This window comes from Cyanistes caeruleus, chromosome 2, assembly GCF_971803275.1.
Source record: "Cyanistes caeruleus chromosome 2, bCyaCae1.hap1.1, whole genome shotgun sequence".
Taxonomy (NCBI): domain Eukaryota; kingdom Metazoa; phylum Chordata; class Aves; order Passeriformes; family Paridae; genus Cyanistes; species Cyanistes caeruleus.
The window spans coordinates 14,167,159-14,174,620 of NC_141702.1; positions in this window are offsets into that span (position 1 = coordinate 14,167,159).

The window sequence follows — 7,462 nt, forward strand, 5'->3', positions numbered from 1 at the left end:
ATCCCAGGTATGTCCCTTAGGCAAGCTGGACAACACTAAACAGTTGCAGCCTTTCCCTAGGTACCTAGAAAACTTAACTAGTGAAATCATAGCTGATGCTGATTTTGGGCCTGTGATTTTCATTCTTAGCCTTTAAAAACTGTAAAGACATCCTTTGTCAGCACCTGTGGCCTTTTGTGGATGTTTCACCCTTGTTTCACCATTCATGCAACGTGTCCCAGATGCTACTGGAGCTGCAGAAGGCTGCCACCCCCAATTTTTCTGCCTTCTCAGCGTCCTTTTCAAAGAAAAAAGTTTCAACAAAAAATTTCTTCACTTGAGAGTCATGCAAAGGTTACCTTTTAATCCAGTAGTGGATTCAAGTAAGATGCACGCTAATGACGGGGCAAGTTAACTAAGTTACTAAGGATCAAAGGAAATGTTTAAGATGCCACTGTCCACTTTATTTGTGGGCAGGTGATGCTGAATTCACCCAGTACTGGTGTTCTTGGATTTTAAGGGCACATTTGAACTTTCCATTTCCATTCAGAAGAAGCTTAATTAGATAGTGACCTGAGAGGGGTGGGCGCAGCATCCTTTTACAAGAATAATTTTCAGTTAAACCTATAGCCTGCTTTCAAGCTCACTTTTCTTTAAATTCTCTATTTGTTCTGACTGAAAGTGTTAATAAGCCAATATGGCATGAACAACAGGTCAAGAGAGATTGCTGCTAACTAATCAAAAGAAAAATTGCCTTTCCAAAAGATTATATTTAGATCCCTTTTTTGGGGAAGGGAAAGGAAGCTCAGCATCAACTGAACTGTTTCAGGTCAGGCCAGTCACCATGGCAACAAATTTTTCTGATATTAGAAAGTATCTCTCTGGAAGTGTGGTTGGGATAATAGCATCATGGATCATTTTCATATATCCACTTCAGAGTCAGGCCTTAAAGGAACTACCTTTTATTTTGAAAAATTTGAAACTTTCCTTTTATTTTGAAAAGAACTGCAACATAATGCAGAGGATACAGATATGCAAATACACGTGTCAGAGAAAACAGGTGATCTCAGCCAAATATAGGCCCCAAAAGTTTTGGCTGGCAGAAACCCAGATTTAGCTAGCCAGTAACCTGATTGACATTAGCTGTCCTAGCACCTCTTTTCCCTGCTGACTACAATATAACAGCATTTTTCTGTAATTTGGTTATAATTAAATTTACTGATGCAGAGTTTTTCTAAGCATCAGAATGCTACCTAGAATAGTGACTACACTTGAATTGTTTTGTTTCTTGTCACATTCAATTTAGCTGCATTTAAAATATGCTGGTTTTGCTTTTAGGAGGAAGGATAAATATGTAATCTAACTACAATTAAGTATTTTCAGTCTGTAATGTCATTCTTTTCACTTTTTTCCTCTCTGGAGGTAAGCACATAGCTTCTGAAAGTGCTTGAAAATAGCTGCTTAGTGATAGGGTAGATTCTTAAATTAAGTCTTTTGGAGGTTTTTGTCTGAATACATGAGAAGTGATGGATTCAGTGCTAATATTAGAGATGAAATGTAAACATGTACAATGCAGAAAGTCAGACACATCTATGAACTGCAATAAGATATTGAAAATTCTTCCTTGTCATCTAAACAGCACCAAACTCTATGATTGGACCAAGGGGCCAGTTACCTCAGCATCACTGACTCCATTGAAACATTGCACTTCAGAATAAAGAAATGTACACAAGTACCTAAATGTGTATCTTACACTTTTTATTCAGGAGAGTAAAGAAAAGTTTTTGCTGGGTACCATATTGTGAGGAAGGGTGAACCAAATTCTGATTTCTTGTTCATTCATGTCATGCCAAGTGAAATTTCTCAGGATTTACAAGATGAACTCAGGATACAGCCCAATATAGTGCATGAGGTAATGCTGGCCCAAATAGCTGTTTGGAGAGTTTCCTTATGGCCCAGGGAAGAACCATTCAGATTGTGCTGGAATCAGCTGGTAAAGCCTCTGTTCCACATGAGGTCAGACTAGATAATCAGAGTGCTCCCTTTTGGCCTTGGAATCTCTGAGGCTATCAAATGAAAACAAATGTTACAAATAGTCAAGCTGCTTTTCCTCTGCCCACCAGATTATGACCATCTAGCATCTCCAGGCATAGCTATTCACTGGTGTTTGGTGCAACACTGCCATGAATTACAGGCATGGGAGGTGTCCGTTTCAGATTAATTTTTTCATCAGTTACCTGCTGCAGCTGAAATCCTGAAATCCTTAGTCAATTCTGTGTTAGCTAAAGTTCGAATCAAGTTAGATGTTTGGAATATTAAGTAATTTCAAGGGCTGGATGCAGTAGGTGTTGTTAAGCTAGTAACATGCAGCTGTAGTGGAGACACATAAATGTCAGCTGCAGCCTGCAATATGTCACCCATGTGCAGAGAGTGTAACCTCCTAAAATAAAAACTTAGTCCATCAATTTTTTGTAAAGAATTGAACTGTTATAATCATATTAGTGTAAAAAGTATACACGTCACATATCTTTACCTGGACTCTGACTTCCTTATATATTTGCCGTTTGTGGTCACAAGCTACGTCCAATGTGTGCTGCAAAACCCAAGACCTATCTGTAGGATCACAAAGCAGACAAAAATAAAGATGCTCTACCCAGTAAAAATACAACATCTTAATGATCCTACACAATGATTAAACTACCCTGAAAATAATTATTCCCAGTTATATTGTTTGGTGTAGTTTTTCAGCTTCCCTCTGTGAGTGAAAAATTAGAAGTTGTTAAATCTGTCTATCTTAAATGTACAGTTGTATTATGCTGAAACCAAACAAAATGTATGTTATACAAGATATACGCATTTTGGTTACAAAATTTGATCTTTCTTATCACATAACGTGTTGGGAAATGGGATTTATGGAACTGAAGTTCAGCTGTAATGTAGGTTGTTCATTGTGCTTGAAACAATGATCAGAGCAAAGACCTTTACACTGAGGAAAATCTCCTCAAAGAAATTACAGAGTTTATTTTCCAGAGAAGATATAAAATAAGTATGCTTCCTTACACTTTTTACCCCCTCATATGTCTACCAGCCTGTACTATTTTGAATCAGTAGGAGAAATGGAGTAAAAGTAATAAATTTTTGGTTATTCTGAGAAAAAATAGAAAACAGCAGTCATAAAACTATGAAAAGTCCAAGAATTTTAAAAAATATGCCCTATGTCATGTTTAAATGCATTACAGTTAACCTCTACTGTCATTCTTGAGGCCTAGGTATGTGAATTATCAAATATGCTGGTAGAATATGACCTGAAAATTTGCTGAGTAAGATTGAAATGGCAGCATGTCTTACAATTATCAAAATCAGGAATGGCTGAAACAGACTTTCTGACCAGGTCAAACAAAACCTCCCAATGTGACTATAATTTAAATGAACATATCATTATACAGATGACTCAGAGTTTTAGCATTTGTATTGAAATGGCTTTGAGTATTGCATCCTGTGCTGTGTGACAAAAGCAGCACTTTGGAGTCCATATATATAGCCATTTTGTACTTTTTTTAGGTGTCATAGAATGTCTGAGATGTCCTCGTTGGGCTGGCAGGGACAACATTCCTCTATCTGAAGGACGAGCTGGAGGCCAGCCAGGGTAGTCTGGAGCACCTACCATGGCACTAGGCATCCAATTTCAGTCAGGCACTCAAGTTCAGAGAGTGCTAGCAGAGATCTGCTTGATACGGTCACCAGAGCCTGGCTGCAGAGAGATAGCGGCTAAGCAGCCAAGTGACCAGCTGAGTGACTGCATTAACTGGATCTCCAACAACTGTGACAGCCCAGAGAACTAGTTAATGTACAAATGGAGTCCTAATCTCAAATGGAGTCACAGCTGAAGAGCTCAATAGAGCTGCCCACAACTCTTAGTGTTGTTTCACAGCACTCATGGCATCTAACTGCTTGTCAGGGAAGGCAAAGGTTATTCTACATCCTACATAACACCTGCCATCATGTGGATGCTCCAGATACATTTGGGTGTACCGGCTGGCACTAAAGGCATAAATTCAGGCAGGTGACCCAAGTCCATAACTCTTTTCCTTCTTCCATAATGCCTTCAGCAACTGCTGATTTGCTGCAGATTGCAAAGGCTACAGCCCCTAATAAAGGGTAAGCTCACTTAAGGAAACATTGGGTAGAATTGGGCAATTAATTAGTCAATTGCTCATCCAGGCTGGGTGTTGGGAAAAACTCAGCTCATCAGAACCTTTAGCCAATGGCAATCAACACCCTTCCTGTCTCATCATCCATCACCACATTAATTACATGGTATTTTAAATCTTTCTTGTCCATGACTGCATTGACAAAATAGATTATCGGGGCAACCAACCTCAGAGTAACCAGAAGAGGGTCAAATTATAACTGGGAGGAGGTGCTTCAAAATTGTCAAGGGCAATCAGAATTAATGCTTGAGAGGAAATAAAACCAAGCAGATGAAATCCAGGATACTGAGACTTCCCTGAGGGATGACGAAAACACTTTAGAATAATGGCCCAATTATTTAATTCTGAATTTCAGTGAAAATCCTATAAAAGTACTTAAAACACCCCTATTAGCACTAAATGAGCTCATCTTGATTAATGTTATTAAAACAATTGCCAAAGGGCTTAGTAATGATTAAGTCTTTTATGTCAGGTGATAAATTCTTAACATTCTAGCTACATTAGTATAAAGCATAAAAATAAAAGTTTATTTTAATTTTATTTTTTCTTATTTATTCTATTCCTTTTTTTGTCCCTCAGTCAGACCCAGCAATACCTGCACATTTCCACCCTCATCTTAGTAAGTTTGGCACAGAAAAATTGTGCAATAATTTTCCCACTGCTTCCATTGGGTACTGAGATGCTTCAACTCGTTCTTCCCACTAGGTTTGGGCACTTTTCAAGGTACCAAATTAGAAGATTAAGCTCCTTTATTGATTTTCACAGTTAACACCATGGGATGAATTCAATCAAAGAGTCTGACCTGCTGCCTGACTACATCTGTCTTTGTACTCTTCTACCTCAGACATCTTCATCAAATACCTACATTTAGGTGGATGAATCCTAGTCTTCAAACCCTGCATAGGCATGCAATTAGAGTAAGAATCCAAGCCCAGCTGAAGCCATTAAAAAGACCCCTGTTGACTTCAATGGTGGATTTGCCTGGACTTACTGTGCTGGTAATTGAAAATCATGTTTGATAGCTTTCACATCCATGCCACAGTGTCCTGGCCTTTCCCTGCCAGGGCCCTCAGAAGAACAAAATTGAAACCAAGTGTGGGTTTTATCTATGACAAACACTATGACAAGAAGTCAGGACAGAGGAGTCCCACAGCACCCAAGAGCAAGACATAGCCCATGTGGACAGTGTTTGTCCTTGCCCACCTGCATCCTCATCGGGACAACAGTGAGAGAAGCTGAGGAAACAACTGCCAAGCTGCCTTCCTCTGTCAGTGCTGGTTATGGACCAGAGCAGAGAAAGTCTTCTTGTCTTTCCAAGGTAGCTCTGCTGGCACTGCTGATCAAGACAGCCAGGGAACCTCCAGGTGCATTGTCTGTGGTAGAGGAGATCTCACTCCCAAATAAGTGCTCAGAACATATTATGGTATGTAGGTGCCATTTGCAAAGGCCAAAATACACAGGAAGTTTTTACTTGCATGGGTCAAACACCAGCTTACAGAGCAAACCACTTACTTTGAAGAAGTCCAGAAGTTCTAACCCTTTTTTCCTCATACACTTGTGGGCATGTACTAAATCCTTCCTTCCCTCATCCCGGTGATGAGTGCATTTTGGTGTCACCCTACAAATGCTGGTAACAGTTTTGCTGTTATTCAGGTTCAAAGGGCGTGGTGTGCATGTCAAAATACCTTGAGAAGACCCTTAGAGTCCATATTTTTCTCAAGTTCCTGACACATCAGGAGGCATTTTCCTTCAGTCAGGGGTGAGAGCAAATTGTGACTCATGAGTACTCAAGCCATGTTGCACTGAGAATGAAAGCAGACTGCTTTTCCTTATCTTCTCTGCTACAGGCTCTTCTGGCTGCATCGGGGCACACTGAGGTTTGCTCTTGGACAGATGGAAAAGGCAGATTTGGCAGGCTTTCTTCTCATGTGCACTACAGGAGCTGTAGTCCTTATCACTGAGTAATTATACAAATATCCCTGTGACAGCCCTGGAAGACAGGTGCAGACAGCACCTTTGCCCTTCTAACTGCTTCTTGTATACTTGGCATCATACACATATACATTTGCACAGGAAGTTTCACCTGAATATAAGGAAGAACAACTTTACTGTGCAAGTGACTGAGATTGCCCAGTGTGGAGTCTCCCTTACTGGAGAGTATTTATGAACCATTTGGACACAATTCTGTGCCCTGTGCTCTGGGATAACCCTGCTACACCAGGCAGGTTGGACCAGGTGACCCGCTGTGGCCCCTTCCAACCTTCTCCATTCCGTCGCTCTGTGATCTCCCCCTCAGAGGAACTGGCTGTATAATTCCTGTGTGGCAAGGAGACCTGAGGATCTCCCATCCTCAGGAAGACCCAATGGAGAGAGATATAGTCAACCCATGAAAAGCAGGCACAGTGGACTTACAGCTACCAACTGCAAACCCAGCATCCTGTATGAGCATGCACAGCCTCTGGTGAAGCTGGGCTGCTCCAGCTGGTTATGTTACGTTGACATGGACCTATGCCACAACTCTGGAACGTGCTGCAGATGTGGTTTCACATCATAAAGTGCCTCCAGCTCTTCATCCAAAGCCCTGCAGACACCAGTACTTCCTTGTGTTTATCACAAGTGGCACACAGGGCAGCCCACCATGGCTTGATACAGCAATACAGGGATAAGGGTCTGGCTAGCAACGCCCTTTAGTGACATCAAGAAATGCAGAAGAGGAAAGAAAAAGGTGGTTTCAATCCTGTTATGTTTCTTGGCCAACCTGCTTCCACTTATTATGGTCAGGTTGTTAGAGATGCTGACAGAGCTCACTGGATCTGAAGTGACCTTTGCCCAGAGGTTTTTGATGCTGTTTGTATTCCTGTATATGGAACAACTCTTGGTCTGCACAGAGAAGTGAAAAAGAAACCTGATCCTGTAAATTCAGACCTGGGAAATATAACCAAGGGATTTCATGAAACAAAAATCAAATGAAACAAGTTTTAATTTCTTTTTCTGACTGGAGTACTTTTTTTTTTTCTTTTTTTTTTTAATTACTCATAGGTTTTGCAAAACCTTGGATTCTCTATTTCCTGACATTTCTTCAACAACTTGAAAGTTCAGGCAAATTCTCAAATATATACATATATATACATATATATACATATATATATACATATATATATGGAAATATATAAAATGTGAAACATCCTCAGGATTCTTTTCCTTTCATCCCACATTTTGCACCATGTAGCCATTATTGGATAGCATTTTGCTATTTGATTGTCTTCAAAGCT